This window comes from Carassius auratus, chromosome 15 (genome assembly GCF_003368295.1).
Source record: "Carassius auratus strain Wakin chromosome 15, ASM336829v1, whole genome shotgun sequence".
Taxonomy (NCBI): Eukaryota; Metazoa; Chordata; class Actinopteri; order Cypriniformes; family Cyprinidae; genus Carassius; species Carassius auratus.
This window is the reverse complement of record NC_039257.1, coordinates 24,488,007-24,512,961: the sequence shown is the minus strand read 5'-3', so window position 1 is coordinate 24,512,961 and position 24,955 is coordinate 24,488,007. Positions and strand designations below refer to the sequence as shown.

The 24,955-nt window shown below is 37.0% G+C and overlaps 1 protein-coding gene and 1 long non-coding RNA gene across 4 annotated transcripts in view; one reads left to right on the top strand and one right to left on the bottom strand.

The window, feature by feature from the left end:
- Positions 1-14,317, top strand: part of LOC113115449 (uncharacterized) — a 52,132-nt gene extending 37,815 nt beyond the window's left edge. The window contains exons 3-4 of one of the 2 annotated variants that reach the window (XR_003293885.1): positions 6,766-6,814; positions 13,680-14,317. This is a non-coding gene — a long non-coding RNA (uncharacterized LOC113115449). Of the gene's footprint in view, positions 1-6,765; positions 6,815-8,199; positions 8,541-13,679 lie in introns of those variants that run through there. The other variant, XR_003293886.1, reaches the window with a different exon arrangement.
- Positions 1-24,955, bottom strand: part of LOC113115415 (tyrosine-protein kinase receptor UFO-like) — a 1,029,470-nt gene that overhangs the window by 130,311 nt on the left and 874,204 nt on the right. The window lies entirely within an intron of this gene.

Below are 24,955 nucleotides of genomic sequence, written 5' to 3'. Positions count from 1 at the left end.
AATGAAATCTTGTTGGCAATAATCAAGGAAATAAAAGTTTGGGAAAATTGTAAAAGTGGTGAAGTTTGAGAAATGAGCGTCAGGCGGCTAAATAACATTTTGGGGCAGGAAAGCTTATTATTATGCAGCGGCAGTGCCTACTGTAGACACAAAGATGAACAGCCTCTGCTTTCCTAAATGCTGTTAGCGCCGTCCTGAAGTATGGCACATTGTAAAAAGGCCTCCGATTTCATATTGAGATTATATTTAAAAAAGATATCCATACACAACATTATATTTTATAGACGCCCGGCCCAGAACTCCTGATATGCAGTATTTGTTATAAATATATAAATAAACATATTGCACTGGAGCCCATCTCTACCCTGATCTTATAGACCTGGATATTAAAAACAGAATATTGCATTTTCTAGGGGGATCCTGTATCGTAATGCTGCGGTCCTTATTTTTTTTATTTATTTTTTAGGTTAAGGAATGGGCCAGAGGTTGGAAATAACAAATGAAAAATGACTATAAATGAGGATGAAGAAGTCAGATGAGATGAGATGAGATGAGCGATGAGTAACGGGATAAACTCTGTATATACCATATAGGCCGTATACACTATATACTGCTGTTCAGAAGCTTAAAGTTGCAACAATGATGAATTTACTTAATCAAAAATACAGTCAAATATGTAATGTAATATAGTATTACAGTTAAAAATCTGAATGTAATTTATGCCTGTGATCAATGATCTTTTAGGAATCATTCTAATATGATTAATATCGATTAGCTGCTCAAGAAACACTTCTGATGATTAAAGTTTAAAAATAGCATTTATTTCAAATGAAATTTGGTGTAGCAATGTAAAATACACACACACACACATATAAATGTTTGTTTATATATATATATATATATATAATGACTCCCTAAAAGGATATTTCACCCAAAAATGAAGATTCTGTCATATTTCTATTATAGGATTCTGTCAGATACTGTATTTTGAACAATGTTGGTAGCCAAACAGTTGATGGTAGCCACTGACTCCCATAATATAAAAAAACAAATACTCAATAGGCGTTTCTCAATGTCAAGGATACTTCCTTGGCAGGACTGGTCTTTCCAAGTCACTTCCTTCAGAGGCTAGGTGAGACTCCTCTTTAGCATTCGGAGAACACATAAATGGAACAGGCTAGCAAGTGCACGTAATTGCGTCATTTCGTCAGTGAAAAGGTCAGTTTGAATAACGCTGTGAATGGTATAATGGTACAATATTCCCGTTAAATTACTTTGGACAACATAACTAGTTATTTATAAAGGAAATGCAGATGACGCAACCAAGCTAACAATTGTTAAATGACAGGTCCGGTTCAGTTAGCCATTTGTATTTGTATAATTTACAGTATCTATATGGTAGTAATTTGTACTGGTATGTAAACGTTAAACTTTACTTATTTTTACTACAGATATAACAAATGTTTGGTAACGTAAATAAAAACCGTTAATGCTCCAACTCTGCTAACGTTCGACATTTTTTAATTTTTGAACAAGATAGCAAATCTGCGCGCATAGGATTGTGGGCGATTTGAGAGCGCGAAGAGCACGAAGGATACACATATGCATCGTTTCATGTGTATGGTATATTCTTCAAACTAAGTACTCGGTCCTTGGTTGAAATTCTGAGGATCCTCGACATTGGAGCAGTCTTTCGACGGATGTCGATGATGTAGCATCCTCGAAATTCTGGCTTCTGATGATCCTTCCTTGACATTGAGAAACACCTAATGGCTAGTTGAAATTCCCGCCACTGAAGAGACAAAAATCTGTTGTCCTGATGTCATAAACACGGTGGCCTTTTCTTAAAGGGGCGGATTCCCCAATACAACAGTGTGGGCAACCATTCAAGGGACATGGACAAACTCTTCTTTTTTATTAATTTTATATTTATATATATATATATATATATATATATATATATATATATATATATATATATATATATATATATATATATATATTAGGGGTGTAACGGTACGCAAAAATCATGGTTCATTACGTACCTCGGTTTTAAAGTCACGGTTCGGTTCATTTTCGGTACAGTAAGGGAAAGAATGCAAACATTAAACTGCAGGTTGTTTATTACTATAAACTTTTTTTAACAATTTGTTTACACTTTTTTAAATACTTTTTAATAAAATATATATAAAATAAAAAAGAATAAGACATAAAATACTGCTGCAAAGTTCTCCACTAAATAAAATATTCTCAGTCTCAAACCAATATCATATAATAAAATATAATGAAAAATATAAATAAATAACTGATTACAGTGCAGCATTACCAATCCCAGCTTGTAGGCCTGCTCATATTTAAAATATATATATAACTTTTCCAAAGTGTAAAATGCAGCATGAACAGTTTCAGTTTTTAGACCTGCTCAGATTTCGTTATTGCGTTGGACTGATCAGAATTAAGAGCAAAGGTCTGTTTAAATGCCGACGGGAGCTGCGTTTAAATTATAATCGTTTTTGTCCTAGTTGTAGTGATGTTCACACTCACGTGATGCATTTTGAAAACCTTAGGCCGGTGACACACTGGCATATTGCACCACTTGATGGTGCCCTTTATCAGTTGGCTTTATATTTATGCTCAACATGAAGTATAGATATTGTTGTTGTGAAGACAAGATCCTGGTCTATCGGCGGCCTCCCTCTATGTCACCTACAGTAGCAGCAGCGCACCAGCGCAGCGTCAGGCACGATTCAGGTGTGTAAAGACACAGAAAACGCGAAGCAGCCGTCACGCAACTGACACGCAGCAGAAACGCCACGCTCACGCCACGCAGCCAGTGTGTCACCGGCCTTAGTATCAGCTACAGAGCGGGATTTGCGCTGAACGCTGAGACTTACGCCACTTAATATGTTTGTTTGGAAACACGAAAATGTACCTATGTTCCGCACACAAAATATTGCATTGGGTCATTCGGTACACACGTGCACCGTAACGAAAGCCCTGTATCGAAACAGTCCGGTACGTTACACCCCTAATATATATATATATATATATATATATATATATATATATATATATATATATATATAAATGTATCTAAGGAGACAAATTATGCAAATTTTTGTGGATATAAAAGCTTACCTAATATAACACACCCTTTTATAGTCCTTTTTTGTTACCATGGCAAATGAGTTATTTATGTACAGCACGGATGACACAAGTAACATTGTAAGTACACATTGGTACAATGTATCTACAGCTCTAATGTTTGTGTAACTAAACACGGTATGGCTTGCGTAAATACACATGTAACAGGACATTGGTTACAACATTTTTGGTAATGAAAATAGAAATATGTAACAGCACTTTTTGATAAAGAAAGTGTTACATTTTATATTAGATTCATCATGTAATCACTTTACATCATCACTTTACACTGGATCAAATGGTTCCAATTACTCTTATACATGTTGTGAATTCCTGTTACACAAGTTCTTAGTGAAGTGAAAAAGTGTTGTTACCAATGTCCTGTTACACATTTGTACTTAGATAAACCATCCTGAGGGCTGTTAAATGTGTGTGTTACAGAAATATTAGAGCTGTAGATACTATGTACCAATGTGAACTTACACTGTGGCTACATACTACACACACATCTAGTTATGATGTAAGTACACAAGTATCAGGGACACAATATAAAGTGGGACCCAAAAGAAAAAGTATTTAAAAAAATGGAATCCGAAATTAAAAAGAAAGAAATGGAATTTTGAAATAGATAGAACTGAATTTGGGGGGAAAATATTCAATGGATTTCATAGGTAACTGCTTGAGCAGCAAATCAGCATATTATTGTGATTTCCAAAGGATCATGTGACACTGAAGACTGGAGGAATGATGCTGAAAATACAGCGGAGCATCACAGAAATAAAATTTTGCACAGATCTGATCTTATCCACCTCAGTTTTTTCAAAAATAAATAGAAACCTGTGCTAATTGGAAAAGCTGACAAGAAGGTTGGATCCACAGTTTTGGTGATAATATTGAATAGTAATGCTAAAATGTCTGTCACTTTTGACCACGAACACCAAGTTAGGTAAACGCTTTACATCACAGCACAAGGGTTAAACATGGTCTCTATGTGGTCATCGTGTGCACATTCTCATGTTGTTCCATTTTGTTTTTCACACAATGAAAGGAATGACAAAAAGATGAGTAAATACTAGCAGAATAAAAAAAAATGTCTGAGTGGTTCCTTTTTACTTTGAAAAACAGTTTTTGAAAAGTTTTACTGTTGCATTACTGAAAAGTTTTGCTTACAGACAACACTGTTGCCCAAGCGATCCGTTCGTTCACATGGATCCACGAAAGCGGCTAAAACCGCTGTATTACTCACGTCAGGTCAGTAGTTGGCGATGTCACTTTGTGAAGTAACACGATTCACCTGCACGCACAACTATACAAACCTCAATATGCCACTGTCGTTTAAATAAACAGCTTTCCGTTGTTTGTATACAGGCCCCTTAATTCTTTTCAAATCAGTGGCAATGCTTTTCTGTAAGTTTAAACCTTTTTAAGCAGCACTGCAACATGGTACCACTTTTACCTGTTTCTGTAACTATTCCTGCAGATTGGTCTTAATTAGGATTCAGAGGGTCCGCTTCATTGATTAACCGGTCAGTTCTGTTAGTTAGGACACGGCTTCGACGTTTATTATGACTAGATCAGCTAGTGTTCTGAATCCAGTGGGTGTCAAACAGTGTTTTGTAGCTTATTTGTATTATATCTGTGTCAAATTTTATCAGCTCGCTCTCTCTCTTATTGCTCAGTGTTTGCCAGAATGAGGCCTGTCTCATAATTTGACAAACTTATCTAATTATTAATCCGCCACCCATTTGTCATCCTTTGAAACTAATTATATTTTTCTTCATATTGATGTGCATTTTTTTTCTCCCTTTTGTGTGTTTTCCTTTTTTCTCTCTTGTCTAAACACTCGGTGGTGTAATATCTCTGGACACTTGCCTCAGGGTCACTTGAAACAAATGCAAATGCAATGGTAGAAATTTCATAATAAACTGTAACTAAGATGATTGCCCTGCCAGCTATTATCCTTCCATTTAAGTCGTGCGATCCGTCTGTTCTTCCGCCTCGTTATTGCGGCATGACTGGATGTTATTGTAATGAGAGAGAGAAGAGAAGACGGCTTTGAATGGGAGGAGAGAGAGGGGGTTTATCTGAACATTCAATAATCCTTCCTTTATTTCTGTCTGCTTGATTGATGTCCCGAAACAGTCTGATATGCTTCTGATAACAATATAAAGGAGGGCAAAAAAGAGAAAAAGTAAGAGGAGCACACTCCGAAAGACCACAGAGAAGAGCAGCCCGTGTTTTTGTCGAAGTTATCGAGGGCGAGGTGTCAAAAACAAGCAGATTTCCGAGCGGAGCTTGATATGTTTGTCATCCAAGACAGTTTTACATTAAAGCGGGTCATTATACTTCCCTGTCATCACCCCAAATGACATTTTTAGAAAGTGACACCTTTACAGTTTGATAAATCAGATTTCTGCTGAATAATGTGCGTTACGGCTGTCAGCGACACCCACATTCTTGCAGGATCCACATTTAAATTTCATCCTATTAGCATTTAATTTCTCTGTAATCCTACACACCTTCATAACACCAACACACACCGGGCTCTCCTGCGTTCGAGAGCAATCTATAGCCCTTTATAACTTCCCTCGCTCATCATTCTTCTTTCTTGACAATTAAGAGGCTGGAATCTAATAGTGGAGATATTGGAATTATATCCCAGCCTCTTCCAGAGCCACCGCGCTCAAATTCAACACGCTTAGCCCTCGTGCGCATGTTTACACGCGTGCACACACCCTCGCGATCCGCTGGGATTTATCGTCATTTGTGCATGACTGAAGATGTGATTTCCTCTAGACTATTATTCTTTTTAACCCTGCCACTGAAGCTGTGTTGTTGGATGTTTTTATGCATTGTAGGGCTGCGTGATACCGATATTTTCAGCATCTTTGACCAATTCAAGACAACAATTTAGTCAACTTAAAAATGTAACTACAACTTTATTAAAACCTTGCTACAAAAAAAAGATATGTTTCAAGTGTGGCATAAACAAAGTGATCTAAAACAAATTAACTTCACTGTTAAAAATAAATGTTCTTTACCAGGAACATTTTATTTTAAGGTCCAATTCTCGCCATTAACAGACCATGAACTTCTTTTTGACTAATTTACTGCTTATTAATAGTTGGTAAGTTTAGGTATTGGGTAGGATTATGTAGAATATGTTCATGCTGAGTATGTGCTTTATAAGCTCTAATAAACAGCCAGTATATTGATAATAGGAATGCTAACTAGTTAATATTGAGAATTGGTCGCTAATACTAAAGTGCTTTTCCCAATACTATCAATGGAAACTTGCACAAAACGTTTTTTATCGTGTCAAAAAAGGTTATGAAAAAAGGTTATGTTCACTAAAAGGTTCTTTGAGAAATCATAAATGGTTTTTCTATGGCATCACTTCAAAATACCTTTATTTTTAAGAGTTTTGTTAAATATCTTTGCGGAAAAGATGCACGAAAGCAAGTATTTTGCAAAATTGTCTTAAAAATGTTCTCAGTGTTCAGAAGTAATAAAATGCTACTGATACTAAAGTAGTGTTTGTCTGGAGTTGTCTTGTGTAATCTTGTTTCTTCCTAATCCAGTGTTTAGAGCGTTAACTGATGTGCTTCTCTGTGGTTCTAGACTCCTGCAGAACAGGCCAAAGCTCGTCTCCAGCTGCTTCAGGCTGCAGGTACCACTGTTTTCATCTCTCTTAAGACTGCAAAACTTGACCGTTCACTGTGGTCACTCATTTTGTGGATATTCAGTATGCATCTGACAGGACTCCAGGGCTGTTGAGAATAACGAACATTTAATCATAAAATGACTTGTTTTGCATTAATAAGTGCAGTTACTAATAATAGTACACATTTATTCCTTGGCAATACACATTTGACAATAAAGCACTGTGCTTGAGAAGCACACTAAATTTATTTTTATTAACAACAGTAACATGCAAAATCTAATTTTTAGATAAAATAATATAATACAAAAATAATATATTCTATTCTTCTTGAAGATACCATTATTCTTCTATAGTATTGTACAGAACTGACGGATAACTTCAGTGATTATCAAAGGAACACTCTTTATGTGTGACTCAGTTGCAAATAGTAGTTTGTGTTTTTCAAGGCACTTTGTGACTTTTCTTACATCATACACTAATAAAAGTGCAACATTTTGACAAAATTAGATTTCTTGATGATTTGATATTTTGAAATAGTGGTTTTATGATTTCAAAATATAAAGCTAAAAGTAAAAAATAAAAAAATCTAATAATAAAGCCAGTAAGTGCTCCTCTGCTGCCATCTACTGGTTATATTAGTTATTTTACGTTTGCTTGTTTGTTTTTAAGTTTTGCATAAATGTTTATTTACACACACCATGGTTACAGTTAGTGTTACTGTTTTTCTGTTTGATTTGTTTATTACAGAGAACTCTGTGCTGAATTTCAATGCTTCTCATTAGATCTTGCATCAAACTTTATTAATTCTGCAGTGAATTCAAACACTTCTAACTGGATCTCGAAACACGGTGCAGTAACATTTTTACGAAGTCAACACTAGTTGCAGAGTAAACCTGTTCTGAGCTCAGATCTGTTTGCTTGCGCAGCTCACACGACTAGCGCGGTTTCGTTACACTTTTGTTTCTTTTGTTATTTGCTATTTCTCAGAAATGGTAGCACTTACGATTTGAACAACGCAGTGTTTGTGCCAAAGCAAACGCTCACAAAATTATGTTGCACTGACAGAAAATATGTTCACAAAATGCAACCATTTGGCTGCAGTCTGGAGCCCTGATCTGAGCACACTGCAATGCTTACTGTATCCCACAATGCAATGTGGTTGACCTTTTAAACTCACCTTGAACTGACGTGGGATGTGTGAGCCAAATATGTAATAATATGGCCATTCATGTATATTTTTAATGTGCTGTAGCCGTCTAGTTTCACATACACCACTTCGTATGCCTCTCTGTAAGAAGATTTCAAAGTCAATACCTCTTCAGAAATTGAAGATATTCTGAACATCAATGTGCAGAGGGTTTTCCAATCTCAACAGCTTTAATTCTTCCTAGCCTCATTTCAGCAGAGGTCTCTCTGAAGCACAAGTCATGTGAATGAGGCTATAGTAAAGTGTGTGTGTGAGACCTGATGAACTCATTCAGAAATACTACGAGCAGAACAAACTCAGCCCTTTATTTATTTGAATGAAATCTGTTGTTTCATTAATAATTGTTTAGCTTGATGGAGATTTAATATTTGTGCTACAGTATAATTCGTAATGTAGCTTTGTCAGTGCAGTAATGTGTAAGATCTATTAAATGTTTTTAATGTCATTCGATTTCTTTAACACTGTTAACGCATTCGCTGTAAAAAAAATGCAACTGCATATTTTCAAGTTTTATGAAAACTTTTGAGTCTCAAAAAAAAAAAAAAAAGAAAAATATATATATATATATATATATATATATATATTTTTTTTTTTTTTCTTTCTTAAAACTACACAAATAGCTATTCCAGACACACAAGAATTACCCTAAATGTTGCCTCAACTAGTCAATCACCGTTGTCTGAACAAAGAATTTCATATGTTGAAATTATGCAGTAACTGTTATAGGATTATTGGTTTGCTGTTTGCTGGCTTCATTTAAACTTTTTCTGTTGTCGTTTTGTCATTATTGTTAGTAACTGCACTGAGATATAAAGAGCTCATCTTTTTAACGTGTTGATTGCCATAGTTCTTCAGGTTTGTGTCTAGTTTTGAGTCCTGGAGTATTTTCAACCACATTTGTGACCCTGGACCACAAAACAAGTCATATTTTTTTTAACTGAGATTTATACATCACTATAAATGATCTCTCCATTGATGTGTGGTTTGTTCGGAGGACAATATCTGTCTGAGATACAACTATTAGAAAATCTGGAATCTGAGGGAGCAAAAAAATCTAAATATTGAGAAAATCATCTTTAAAGTTGTTCAAATGAAATTCTTAGCAATGCATATTACTAATCAGAAATTAAGTTTTGATATATTATTATTATTATTATTATTATCAACTGACAGCTGTAGAAGTTGATGATCAGCGCTCTAGGTTTACTGAACGCTGTTTCTGGAAGCGTCTGAGCCGTACTTGCTTGAACAATGTAGACGTTGTCTATTTATCGGCTTTCCATTTAATTGTGAAGGTTTAATATGATGATAGGTATACGATATTAATTAATTAGTTTGTTTAGATCTTAAAAAGGTCTTTAGAAATGGCAAACCCTACACTGTTAAGATGTATTTCATGCTGCAGTTATTCACATAATAGTGTCTACCAAAAATGATTTAAATGAGAATAAATATTGATAATGTAAGTCTATAGCAGTGGTTCTCAATCATCAGCACACTTCCAAGAGAGGTTTACCATGACTTAAAATGACTGAAAACAAGACGCCCAGCTCTAAAACAAGCTGAAAATAAAGATTATTTTCTAGTTATGTGATGTAACTATGTGATATACAGTAGTTTATCATTTGTGATATTCATATGGTATTTGTGAGTTAATGTGAGTAATTTACTGCCTGAAGAGTTTGAACACCAAGTTTTTGAAACTTACAGAGTTTCATAATATAATAATTGTAATTGTCATTGTCTAATTTTAAGATATTATCACTCCTATGTCTGAGCAGGGCCTTCAAATGTCATCTTGTGCTTGGACTCAACCAGGTGTATAATAGCTCTGAAGCACTGAAGTGTGTAAAACGCGCTCTCATTGATATAATCCAGTCTGTTTGCCGTTTTACATCAACCATTATTTCTGCTCTGAGGCTTCCCTAAATATTTAGTTTACACATAGGGGTAGATTTCAACTTCATTTAATTCTGCAGCACTCCAAAATGTGCTCATGTGTAAACTGTAACGTAGAGCTCTGACTGAAGCGTGAGAGACACACACAGAAAAACCCTCGTGATCACAAGAGTAGAGAGGAAGAAGGACAGGTTCTGTGTGAAGAGTCTTAAAGACACCGCAGTCATGTCTCACTGTACGTGTGCAGATCTCTCCACATGTCACAGTCCAGCTCTGAATGCTCCCTCTGTGAGCTTTCATTATACAGCAGATCTGACAGTCTGCTAATACTTTATAATGTGTGTGTGTGTGTGTGTGTGTGTGTGTGTGTGTGTGCTGTGACCCAGCTGTCAGTCGTACAGGAAACATATTAAAGGGACCGCATGCCATACATCATAGCAACCACTCACCCATCAGTCCTCACACACACACACACACACACACACACACACACAGGAATAGACGACAGAAAGCACATGACAAAAACTGAATACCAGGAAATTTGAAGTCAAACAAGAGAACACAGGTTCCAGCATTTCTAAGCAGAGGATTGTGACAGCAGCAGCAGCGCTCAGAAACACACATCAAAGAGCAGAGAGAGTGTGTGTGTGTGTGTGTGTGTGTGTGTGTGTGTGTGTGTCAGCAGCATGCATCAGAAAATAAATTGTTCTTATCTATCAAAAAGACAAACAAGAGTGAAATACACATTTACAGTGATGCACGGTTTTTCAGAACAGTGAAGGAATAGAGTTATATGTTTAAATGCTTTCCTCATTCAACATTATAGAAATAGAAATCTGAGTGTCTCAGAAATATTCATGCAGACAGTAAACATCAACTTTCTTTTTGACATTTGCATCAGCACTTAAACGTTCTGCTCCTAAGATATATTCAGTAGCATGCATCTGCTGTCAGAAGCTCAGTAATTAATTATTAACATTTAGCATGTTCTGTTTGTAAGGTACTTATAGATTCTGCAGAATGTTAGTAATTCTATCAAAGAAAGAGGGGACATAACAATTTAATGTGTATTTATTTACCGCTGCCCTGGATATGCTATTTTACATAACACATGTTTACACATAGTCAAAAATAATAGTGTGTGATATATATGAACAGCTCAGTTAATATTATAGTTACTGTTCTGGACAGTGTAATATACTCAAAACAAACTGGGAGATATATATAGATAAAGCTATATGATTTCAGTTTTGCTTGATTGTATGTTTTTTAGCATTTCAATTTTTACTTAATTTCTAACATTTATTTGAATAATAATTATATGAATTAAAGTAGTTTTACATGTGTGATGCATAAGACTGTGTGTTGTTAACTTGATATGTAATTTATTAATATTATACAGGAGGCCTTTGGATATTGTATTGGACTAATATTTTATTAACAGTTATTAAGAGAAACGTGTGTGGATTAAACACACAAGAATTGAATATTTCCTGAATAAAAATAAATAAATAAGGGAACCAAAAAACCAAGGAAATATTTGATTTGATTTAATAGGTTGTTTATTTATTAGATATTTAAATATCAGTATTAATAAAGCATGTATTATTTTATCATGAGGTGGTGTTGGACATGTGCTGAGGGCCTCTAGTGGGCCCCGTCCTCCACACAGACCGTGTCTTACTTCTGGAGTTGGTTTGCTCTTCCAGATGTGAAGCTGACCGTTAGTGTTTCTGTATCGAGATGTTCAGTGTGTGTGTGTGTGTGTGTGTGTGTGTGTGTGTGTGTGTGTGTGTGTGTGTGTGTGTGTGAGACTCTGCTGTGTTAGTGAGCACACACCTGTGCTCTTCCAGTGTCTGCAGTGTAATGAAGCCCGTCTCTGTGTCTGTGATCGAGCAGATGTTGCTGGTTTTGGGATGGTAATGTGGTCCTGCCATGCTTTAAGCCCTCTGTTCCTCTGTAGCCCCGCCAATCGCTTCTTTCCAGCTTTTTCTCTCTATTCCCTGGCTTTCCTCTTTCAGCGAGGTCTCCTGAGATCTCTAAATCCTGCCCCGGCGCTCTAAGCTGCCCCCCCCCTCCTGTGTGTGTGTGTGTGTGTTGATGGACTCTGCGAGTGTGTGTGAAACAGATCATCCAGCGTAAGCTGCTCACACTCAATAGTGAAGGGCCCCAGCAGACCTGTAATGAGGTCCCTTCTCTCAGTCTTTGGCTCGGCCCCCAGGGGCCCTGACCCCCGCGGGCCGTCCTCTCAGAGCGAGCGATCATTGTGTCCGTGCGCTCCTAAAACCACACGCACGCACGCACTAATGTGGTAACCAGGATCATGTTGAGATGGACACAGACACAGGCTGCTCCCTGATTCCTGTCTGCTTGGTGTTTTTTTAGTTTTTAGTTTTTTGGGATGGGGTTCATTTCAGCTTTGTTTTATTAGCTGACAGCTCCATTAAATCATATGTACACTGCCGTTCAAAAGAAAAAAAAATAGTTATCAGTGTTGAAAACTGTTGTTAATATTTTTGTGGGTACTGGGATACAGTTTGGGATGTGACACCGAAGATAAAAGAAATCATTGTCACACAAATAAATTATATTTCTGTCAAAAATGGTTATTTGAAATGAAAATAGTTAAATTAATATTAAAAGTAAATTATAAGGTCAATTTCTTGCTATTAACAAATCATTAACTGCAACTTTTGCCTCAATAAAATTAATTTGCTGATTTGCTGCTTATTAATAGTTAGTAAGGCACTTGGATGTAATTAAGGAGGTCATGTTCAGGCAAAATATGTGTTTTATAAGCACTAATAAACAGCACACATGTTAATAATAGGCATGTTAATAAGCAACTCGTTAATAGTGAGAATTGGTCCCTAAACTAAAGTGTCACCATATGTGTGTGTGTGTGTATTTATACTGTGTTTTTGTCATATTTAGTAGTCTTTTTTTATGTAAAAAGTATCTTTTTATGGTTTAATTTTAGTTTCAGTTTTATTTTTAGCTAACAATAATAACCCTGGCTCAAGAAAATGCAGCTTTGGTGAACATAAAAAAAAAAGTGTAATTACTCCAAACGTTTGACCTGTTGTCTATGTTTGTGTGTGTGTGTGTGTGTGTGTGTGTGTGTGTGTGTGTATAATATTCTAAAATTCATAAAAAAGACAAATGTTCTGCTCTTTATCTGTAATCAGATTTGAGCTCTGTTTCCATCACATTAAAGTGCTGCAGGGTCAGAGTGCATCAACACTTCCTCTTTTCCTGCTCTTCACAACCTCCCTTAAATAAACCTGTTCAGTCACAGCTTATTAGAGACTGTCACGCTTGTTTTGAGGAGTCAAGAGAGCGAGAGACAGAGAGAGAGAGAGAGAGAGAGACAGAGTGTGTGAGAGAGAGTGTGTGTGTGTGTGTGTGAGAGAGAGAGCACTGAAAGCTTGGCAGTGGGCAGCTCATACAGAATGCTAGCTGATTTCTGCCGTATAAAAGCAGCATTAACTGTCCAGACTGCTGCAACAGATGTGAGGCCAGCAGACCACATACATCGAGGGTGTCACATTTCCTGTCCCTCTCACACACACACACACACGCACCTGAACTGGAACTAATAGGCTAACATGGAAAGCCCGGGTCAGAGTCGGTCTTTGTGCGAGTGGAGCGAGTGATGAAAGGCATGCTCTTCCTCTGCTTCAGATATTTCATTACCGCACAGCTCCACTCCAGTCAAATGCTGTTTGTCTCATTATCTGCTTTATTTCACATTGTCTTTCTCAGTGGCCGCCCACTCAATCTCAGGAGAACATGTGGGGAGGAAGTGTTCTCCGGCATGTGAAAACAATACGTGGATCCCTGCATGAAGATCTTGTGCGCTCTTCTAGGAGCCTGTCGCTGCTTTTATTTCCTCAGAGGTGCTTGTGGGAAACATGAAGTGGAGAAGTTAAATGAGTGACAGCTTGTGTTTCAGAGGTTCAGCGCTGATGTTCACGTGTGTTAGTCACAAACCTTCCCTGGACAAGAGAGGATGTGGCTCAGTCAAACAACAGCCAATGCTGTACTTGTGGTCCAGGAGCTTTATGTGCTATCACCTCACGCTTCACATTTATAAGAGTCTTCCCTTCACCCAAAACACAACCATACTCTTGTAGCACATGTCAAAGTCACTTAGCTTTCTTAATGACACAGGCTGACAGATTTCCAGACGCAGGCCACGGAAAATAAACCACACGAGTGAAGTTATAGTACTGTAATTTATTCTGATTTATATACAAGCTTTAATTTAGGGGTGAAATGACAGCTGGGGGTGTTGTCCTCAAGCCTGCTTTGCTTTAAGCAGTTATGAGCTCTTTTAGACTGTGCTGATGTAAGCAAATTAGTTTAATTATGTATAATAAATTAATATACAGTAGTCAACATTTGGGAGTGGATCAAAAAAGTTCATCTATGTTGTCCTAAGACAACAACACTTTTGGGTTTATATATATATATATATATATATATATATATATATATATATATATATATATATATATATATATATATATATATATATATATAAAATAAAAAAGTGCTGTCAAATGATAAATTGTGAATAATTGCATCCAAAATTATGCTATATATGTGAATGTATGTGTCTATTTATTATGTATATATAAAGACACACACATAAAGCATATATTTTGAAAATATTGACATGTATTTACATGTATATATTTATATTAATATAAATTATATCATATATAAAGATATGTAATATATAAACATTTTTTTTGTTAAATATATGTTACATGCATGTGTTTGTATTTATAGATACATAATAAATATACACAGTACACTCACACACATTATGTGAGCAAAAACGTTTATTTTGGATGCGATTAATTGTTTGACAGCACTAATATATTTATATATATATATATATATATATATATTGCTTTTTCTGTTAATTGTACACCTTTTAATCATTTTTTATTTATTTATAATTTTGTGCTATTTCAAGCCCTCTCTTTCATTCCAGAATGACCTTGTGTTTTTTAGCGATGCCTCATTACATGCTGTAAGGTGTTTGGGGTTAAAGTGCAGAGTTCCTCCTCCGGTCAGGTGTGTGTGGAGCTGATGCTGTTTGCGGGTTCGAGAGGAGAGCGGTCTCTTTGAACTGTTGGCAGATTTCAAACAGCATCTGCTGAGCTCTTGAAACAAAACCTTGTATGTTCAAATCCAAATGGAATCGTTTCTTTCCTCCTTCTCCCTCTCTCTCTCTCTCTCTCTCTCTCTCTCTCTCTCTTTCTCTTTCTCTCTCAGTCTCTATATTTACAAATTACCATAACAGAAAAAAGAGAATATTTTAATCATGCTGTTTTGCAAAATTTCTGCAACATATGGTATAAATGATTTTGATGCAAATGTATGCGCTAATTATTTGCAGACGAGTTTCAAACGAGCCCGCGACTGAAGTGGAATGAAAGAAAATTTGCAATCACCTTAAATTTTACTAACCATTTACTGTTAAGTAAACTTTGCAAAGTAATTTAATTAGCTCGGCCCGCCTGCTGGGGTTTGTAAGTTGCTGTGAGCGGCTGAAACATTGCCGCAGGAAGAATATGCCATATTGATTCCCATGACAGCATTTATAACTGTTCCTCTAATTATATGAGAGGCGATAAACCCCTCGCTGCCGTGGCTTTGAAACAGTTTGGGTGTTATTGCTGATTTTATAATCTCACCTACAATTGAAAAATTAAACAGATATCCAGGGCTCCTACAGTATTAATTAATTCCATGCAAACTATTATTTTATGCATTATAATGTGCATAACATGTCCTACATTGCGTTATCTATAGCATTTTTCCAGTTTGTTCACAGTTCTCAGTTAAGCAGCTAGTTCTGAACGCTTTATGCTATCTGTGGTCATTTTACCGCAAAGGGACATCTCCACCCGTTAAGGAAATGTGTTTTTCATTAAGCAGCCACAGAGTCCTGTCGTTCTGAGGGCCGCCGAGGCATTAAGGCCGTTTTGATGGCTGATCAAAAAGCGGTAGTCCTGTCCTCTAAGGCGGTTGTTGACGATTTCGCAGACATCCCTAACTAGCTCGCTCACTGAAGTCAGCTTCGACTTGGCCGCGGTCTTGTATGCATTATCTCATTCGGCGTTTGGTAAACGTTTTAAAAGACACTTTCACACCCACACCATTATTTACAGCAAGATTGAAGGGGAGAGTTTAAATTGAAGTAATAAAAACCTCTTTGTTTTAGTTTTTATTGGCTCATTCATCATGGCTTTATTTAATAGGAGAAAATGATTGTGCCATCCGCGGCTGCCACTAATGGCTGTATACTCTTGTATTTTCTTTGTTGATCGCAATGAATGAAATTAGGATAAACAACCTTCCTCGTCGTGTATAATCAAGGCCTGATTAATGGATGTGCCGTTTCAGCGCTGCTCCTTATTCCAGAACACCTGATATCTTTCCCATAAACAAGTGCTGTTTGTCTAAATGGAGAGACGAAATGACGCATTTGATGAGTTTCTGATTGACCCTGTCCCACAGGCGGCCCATTCTTCTCTGTCTCTTAGCGAGTGTTTTCGGTGACTAATGCTCTGTCAGAAAAGAGGCACGAGGATTTATTAGACATGCTGATTAATGAGGAAGCCGGCCCACCCCTTCGACTTGGCTGCCCCAAACAACATTTTCATAACGATGTGAGCCGTCCATCCATCCGTCCGGCGGTGGCGTTATGGAGTTGCCCGTCCCCGTTAATATCCAGCTTTCAGAACAGATGGCATAGATATGGTTCGGTCTTCTCTGACTGTGTCCGTATTTCTCCCTCTCGTTTCAGACCCAGCCTCCCATATTTAAAGGGTGGGGTTGAAGAGAAATAAACATTTAATTAATTCGCAATTTTTTCTGTACTTGCATATTTCTATCTAATTAGCCCAGCGGCAATCAGGGCCTGGGATAAGTATCCACCCGATTCCCTCGTTTAAGATAAATAAATAGCAGAAATTACACCAGAGCTCTTTCATCTCCTGCAGAAAACACGCCGGGAGAATTGATGGTAGTGTCATTTTTTCCCTGCGTGTGTATGTGCGTTCTTCAGGTATTCTCTCCCAGTACAGGAATGCTGTGTATGCTCCATCTGTAGGGCACATGTGTTGTACTGTACTCTTCTAATGAGTGCATGTGCGTTCGCCGGAAACCCTGGTAAAGATAGAGGTTTTCTTAGCACTTAGAATAGGGATGCACTGATCAGGATTTTTCAGTTGACAGTTTTTGGCAAGCTAATGAGCTGATACCAATTGCTGATTTTTTTTAAGCATGAGACTAGAAAGAATGAAAGACAAAAAAAATCTAGCGATGTAAAATTAAAGTCACCCAATGCAAGTTCTCTCGCTGACAGTAGGTGGCGCTTATGGAAGAGAAATATAACATTTGCTTGGTTACTGCTGTACACAAAGCTGTCCTTCTAGGAGTCGCCAGTCATAATTGTGATGTCAGGTGCGTTCAGGTCACTTTGGTCAGAGCAAGATTGACATGCACCTCTTCTACACAAAAAATTAAGATTATTAAACTCTACTTCTGCAAAAAGAGTAATGAATGTGCATCAGTGTGCTTTGTTTTAATAGAATGTATAAAGGTGCTGTACATTTAATTGTTTTATCAATCAATCAATCACCTTTATTTATATAGTGCTTTAAACAAAATACATTGCGCCAAAGCACTGAACAACATTCATTTGGAAAACAGTGTCTCAATAATGCAAAATGATAGTTAAAGGCAGTTCATCATTGAATTCATTGATGTCATCTCTGTTCAGTTGAAATAGTGTTTTAATTTGCAATCAAGTCAACGATATTGCTGTAGATGAAGTGACCCCAACTAAGCAAGCCAGAGGTGACAGCGGCAAGGAACCGAAACTCCATCGGTGACAGAATGGAGAAAAAAACCTTGGGAGAAACCAGGCTCAGTTGGGGGGCCAGTTCTCCTCTGACCAGACGAAACCAGTAGTTCAATTCCAGGCTGCAGCAAAGTCAGATTGTGCAGAAGAATCATCTGTTTCCTGTGGTCTTGTCCTGGTGCTCCTCTGAGACAAGGTCTTTACAGGGGATCTGTATCTGGGGCTCTAGTTGTCCTGGTCTCCGCTGTCTTTCAGGGATGTAGAGGTCCTTTCTAGGTGCTGATCCACCATCTGGTCTGGATACGTACTGGATCCGGGTGACTGCAGTGACCCTCTGATCTGGACACAGACTGGATCTGGTGGCCACGGTGATCTCGGAACAAGAGAGAAACAGACAAATATTAGTGTAGATGCCATTCTTCTAATGATGTAGAAAGTACGGTGTTATGTGAAGTGTTCCGGTTCCAGTTTACCTAATTAATGCAGCCTAAAAATCCTTTAACGGATTTGGATATTAAAAGCATATTAGTATGTTATGTGTATGCCAGGTTAAAGAGATGGGTCTTTAATCTAGATTTAAACTGCAAGAGTGTGTCTGCCTCCCGAACAATGTTAGGTAGGTTATTCCAGAGTTTAGGCGCCAAATAGGAAAAGGATCTGCCGCCCGCAGTTGATTTTGATATTCTAGGTATTATCAAATTGCCTGAGTTTTGAGAACGTAGCGGACGTAGAGGAGTATAATGTAAAAGGAGCTCATTCAAATACTGAGGTGCTAAACCATTCAGGGCTTTATAAGTAATAAGCAATATTTTAAAATCTATACGATGTTTGATAGGGAGCCAGTGCAGTGTGGACAGGACCGGGCTAATATGGTCATACTTCCTGGTTCTAGTAAGAACTCTTGCTGCTGCATTTTGGACTAGCTGTAGTTTGTTTACCAAGCGTGCAGAACAACCACCCAATAAAGCATTACAGTAGTCTAACCTTGAAGTCATAAATGCATGGATTAACATTTCTGCATTTGACATTGAGAGCATAGGCCGTAATTTAGATATATTTTTGAGATGGAAAAATGCAGTTTTACAAATGCTAGAAACGTGGCTTTCTAAGGAAAGATTGCGATCAAGTAGCACACCTAGGTTCCTAACTGATGACGAAGAACTGACAGAGCAACCATCAAGTCTTAGACAGTGTTCTAGGTTATTACAAGTAGAGTTTTTAGGCCCTATGATTAACACCTCTGTTTTTTCTGAATTTAGAAATATATTCTATTTATATTTAATTTAGTTAGAATTTATTAGAATTTAGTTTTATATTCTATGAAAGTTGTCATATTTATTTTTTAGAAAAATTATTACAGCATCAGTACAGACAGTGTATCCATTGCATCCAACATCTTTTGTTGACACACCACCAATTCCAAAATTCAGTGCTTATAGTGCCTCCCACTCTCAGATATAGCTTACTGTGTGTTTAACTCCTAAATACAGTCTTTTTAACAAGACTTGATTGCACCATTATAAACACTTCTCTAAAGGAATAGTTTCCCCAAATATAAAAATTAGCCCATGATTTACTCACCCTCGAGCCATCCTAGGTGTAAATGACTTTTTTCTTTCAGACAAATTTAATCTGAGATATATTTCAAAATGACTGGGCTCATCCAAGCTTTATAATGGCAGTGAAGGGGTGTTGAGATATTGAAGGCCAAAAACATGCATTGATCCATCATGGAAAGTGCTCCACATGGCTCCAGGGGGTAAATATAGGCCTTCTGAAGTGAAGCGATGTGTTTGTGTACTGTAAGAAAATGTTAAACTTTATAAACCGTAATCTCTGTATCGCATTCACAAGGGAGAGCTGTTTAAGCGAATGACGGAGGACGTCAGCATAGCTTAAACTGATAATGAAAATGATGAACATGGAAGCACGAAGGACAGGGCAATACAAAACGCCGGTCGCAAATTATAAGTTCAAAACAATGATTTGTAAAGAAAATTGTCCGAGGATTTTGATACAGTCAAGAGGAGACTGGTTTTCCTTTGTTGTAAACAAAACTTGGTTCTTGAGAGATTAGCGTATTCTCACTGGCGCTTACTCTACGTCTTCTGTCATTTTTAATCACAGTGTTTACTCTAAAACCGAGTCTGGGGCAGTTTTCATCTCAGCTCTGGACTCTGTTTAAAGACTTTGTAAAATTTCCACACAAATGACACTGGGGGAAATATTGCAATGCATTTTGTGTGCAAGTCCCGAATAGAATAAAAGATATCGACCAAAATCAAAACAAAAAAAAAGGGTTGCCGATGACGTGTTTGGAGAAAAATCATCCCATCCCAATTGAGGGCTGACTGACCAGTGCATCTGTGCTTCTTGACTGAACAAACAAAAGAGCACCAGAACTCCTCTTAGAAACTTCATTGGGAGAATGCGCCAAATACTTAAAACTGCAAATCCTTGAAGATGGAGTTAACATCTTGTTTGTAACATTGAACTGTAATTCTTAATCTTGCCATTCGATTTGCTGGAGTAATAGAGGAGTTAATGAGTGAGAATGGAACCTGATTCCTGTAGGCCTGATACATCTCTTGTAATACTTCCAGCTTTTCCTCCATTCACTCGGCAAACACTGGATGAGCATCTTAACTATAAATATATAATCTCTCTCCGCACGCAGCCGTAATCCTCCTGGATTTACCACCGGATTTCAGCGGCTTCCTTTTCTCTCGCACCTCGTCTGCTTGCCCTCGCCTTGTAAACATCAACTCTCTGCCCCGCTGCCAATGCTCCGCTTTGATAAAACTGTATTAGCCGCTTCCTTTGGCCGCCCAAAACGGATTGCTGAATAGAGAGAAGGCCATTATTGAATACGCGGAGGAGAAACTATTTATGATTGTGTAAGTAATCTGTAACCCAGTCCCTGGCTTGCCTCATTTTCTCGTTTGCCTTGCTCTCCTTTGCCATGCTTTATCTTCTATCCGCAGACATCTTTAGTAAGGGCTGCACCTGATTTTTTTGGTGTAATCGCTTCTTTTTTTAAGATCCTCTGATAGCGGGAGATCATCTTTAGTCCTCCACCTCCATTGTGCTATTCCACCACCGCTGTGACACCCTGATTCTTCTGCTGGAGCGAGGACGAGGCTCTGCCAAACCATAATAGTTCTCTATCTGATCACAATGCAGCGAAAGGAGAGAAAAAAAACTCATAGATTTGGGTCACTTAAACATGTAAAGCCAAGCCATAATAATTCTGCATTTAATCACAAAAGAGAAAATTCATAACAAACGGCTCAGTTAAAAATATAAGTGATTTTTTTTCTACTTTTGGATGAATGCTAAACAGAATTGAAGTTATGCAATTAAAGTGCAATTTATTTGAACTCTTTTACTGAATTCAGTATTACTGTTATATAACAATATTATTTATTTTCTTATGTACATTTAATCCACTTTACTTATTTATAAAAAGACTTTTCAGACTAGGCAATTCATCAGATCTTCACCAAATTTTGCCCAGGTCAGTGCTGGACTATTTCATAGCAGATGCAATCTGACATACTTGTTTGCATGTTCCTCATTATGATTATATGCTTGTGTCTTGAGTGCATAAGATCCAAAATTTCCAAACTTTGTACATACAGAAGGACAAGACATGCAAAATGTCATCTGTTTCTGATATTATTTGGGCCACAGGATAAGAAAATCCTATAAATTGAATAGTTTAGCATTGGCATGAATAGCTAAATAACTTTACATGTATTAATAAATGCATAGAAATGTGTTTGAATAATCATAATAAAACAGAAAGATTGATCTATTTTAATGCAATGTCATACATATCCTAATAACATTGAAAACATTTATCAGGATGCCAGACATGGTTAAAAATACTGCTGTTTAAATGAAATCAAGAAACAGTATTTTTTTCTCTCTCTCTTAATGTTCCATGAATAATAATAATTATATAAAGATGCACTTATTTAGTGTTCAGTACAGTAAACCTTTCTCTCATGTATAGTAAAGTTGACCTTTTACAGCTGTTGTTTATATTATTAGAATATTTTTTGCGGAAACAACATATAAGCATCGGTACACAGAGTAACTGCTAAAAAAATAAATAAATAATGTGTTCAGTTTTCTGGAAAATGTTGCATGAATATTGTTGCTTCCATGCTTTTTGTAAGTCACTTTGGATCTAATATGTGTATGGCATCTGTGATGTATATATTGCATATGTTTCTAACATGAAGCACCAAAAGCCACATTAGAGCAACACACACACACACACACACACACACACCTGTGAGAGATCTCAGGTGTTTGTCTGTAGACAAGCCTCTGGCTGGCCGTAGGGCCGGTGCATAATGCATGAATGATGGGGTGCTGGGTGGGGTGTCCCGGGACACCAATCTCAGAGCCCATAAAGCAGTGGGGTCCCTCCCTGGACACAGTCCACCAGAGTTCTGGAACACTTACCAAACCATCTGTGAAACACAACCTACAATTCCAGCAGTTCTGGATGAATGGCTAATAGCAAACACTTACAACTGTTGCTACTGCATTAGTTTAGAGATCTGAAAAATGTTATTTTATGTGTGTGTGTGTGATTGTAGGTGGGGGGAGTGAATTTACAGTGCTCACTCCCACCTACAGTACCATGACTGAGGTGCCCTTGAGCAAGGCACTGAACCCCCAACTGTTCCCCGGGCACCGCAGCAAAAAATGGCTTCCCACTGCTCCGGGTGTGTGTTCACGGTGTGTGTGTGTGTGTGTGTGTGTGTGTGTGTGTGTGTGTGTGTGTGCATTTTGGATGGGATAAATGCAGAGCACTATCACATCACTAGATATACAGTATAAACCATTAACCATCAATTCTTTAACTATCCCACCCTCTTCAAATTTAAATGTCTAGTGGTTAATGAAGCAGTAGACCCTAATGACCCAAATTATTACATATACTGTAGCATTAAGTTTCCTTAGACGACTGAATAAATGACTGCTAAAGCTATGTTTTTTTCCATCACACATGAATAATTTAATGAAAAAGTAAATGCAGAAAGAAAGTTTCAAAATAGAGATCTATTTACAGCATTATTACTGTTTTTGACAATTTTTGCGTTAGATTGCATTAGAAGAATCAGATTTCTTTGATGACATTCAAATTGTTCTTACTTATTCTCAACTTTATAAAGCTTGTTCATGATTCATGAAATTCATGATTTTAATTCTACATGCTCAAACTTGTTGAGAACCAGTTTAGCCAGTTGATTGATCTCATTTATTGAGTTTTTGGTGCCAGTTCAGCATCCCACAATGCTGTTGATCAAGGATTTCCTTTCAGTGCTGATGTAATTAGAGGGGTTTGAGACCTATGGGGCACAGGGGGGGCTGGAGTTTATTATTCAGGAGTTTTAAAGGGGATCGATAGTGGCTGGTGGATCTTCAGAGGTTTAGGGCTCTGTGGGGTGCAGAGGCCTTGGGGTACGACCGGCACGAGGCGGCCTTCCAAACCAGCCCCTTTCCCCTGCTTCCCTCACTCATATTCCATTGATAATAGAAGTACCAGTGATTAATGGCAAGAGGTTTTTAACCCTTATGATATGATATAATTTAATTTATGTTTGAATATACAGTGTCATAAGACTACAGAATGTGAATAGAAAGTTGCCTTATTTATCAATTTATTTACAGAAATTTGATACATTCTTCTGGTAATGACAATACAGTAGTTTAAATAGATGTACATGTACTGTACATGTTTTTTCCACTTGTACATCACGTAATGCAGTGCTTGATCACAGACCATCATGTTTGCTTAAGCATGATAAGGTCCAGTATTTGTGATCAATCCATGCAATAGATCAAGATTTCCTATAGACGTGCAAGCAATATAAAAAAGTTAGGGTTTGTTCCGAACATTAAACTGTATGTATTACACATCTCATGAGGAACAGAACTCGAGTGGGGAATTTTCGTATGAATTTGTATGATACAATGATGAATATTAGAGGGAAAAAACTGAATAACCTCGCATAAACCCAGCCATAGTCGGGTGTAAACAGATTTCACTGATCACCATAAATTGTTATGAATTGCTTTGAGAGTACACAGTATGTACGTACTTCATTCATATATTAAATCTCCCACTGACTTTAATTCCCTTTCAGAAACTACAAATCCAGAATGCATAGACTTCATAGGGGTCTGTTTTCTTCTAATTCATACATTTGTGTTTCTATTGAAATTTTAGATGTCAAGCTTTTTTTTTTTATTATCTCCTCCCGCTCGTCCCTTATTGATCACAGACTATTATGATGGTGGGTCTGATGGAGGTCAGACATCTGTATTAAAAAATGAGGGCTGGGCAAACCCATCCACACCCCCAGATCAAGCGTTTTAGCGTTTATAAGTATGTTGTGCCATTTGAAGCTCCTGACTAAAAAAGAAAAACTGTATGTATTTTCTGATCAATATATACTGCAATTATTTTCTGAGAAGCTATGTGTTATAAAGGTCATGCTTTATGTTAAGGTCCAATTCTCACTATTATTTTAGCCATTAAATATGACTTTTGCCACAATAAACTCCTAATTGGCTGCTTATTAATTAATAGTAAGGTATTTATTAGGTTTTGGAATGGAGTGAATTAGGGGGTTTAGAATATGGTCATGCAGAGAAAGTCATTAATATGTGCTTTATAAGTACTGATAAATATAATGCTAGTTAATAGTGCAAGTTGGTCCTTAAAATAAACAGTAGTGTTTTTTTTTTTTTTTTTTTTTTTTAATAAGTGGACTTTATATTTAAATTCTGGTGTCCCTCAAGGCTCGATTCTTGGTCCAGTACTGTTTTCTCTTGACATGCTTCCTCTATTCTGTTTTTAAAGTATGGGCTTGCTTTACATCTGTATGCTGACAACACACAAATCTATATCCTTTTGAAGCACGATAACAAACAGGCTTTAATGTCTATTTTAGATTATCAGGATGAACTAACACTTTAGCTTACAAGTCATTTCCATTGCAACTGTTTGTCTATAAATTTCTTCTTAATCAGGCTTCACAGTACCTATCAGATTTGTCTACTCTTAAAACTTATTTCTTCTCCTTGGCAAATAATATTTTTGACTTGCTGTGCAATGATCCTTTATTTTAGT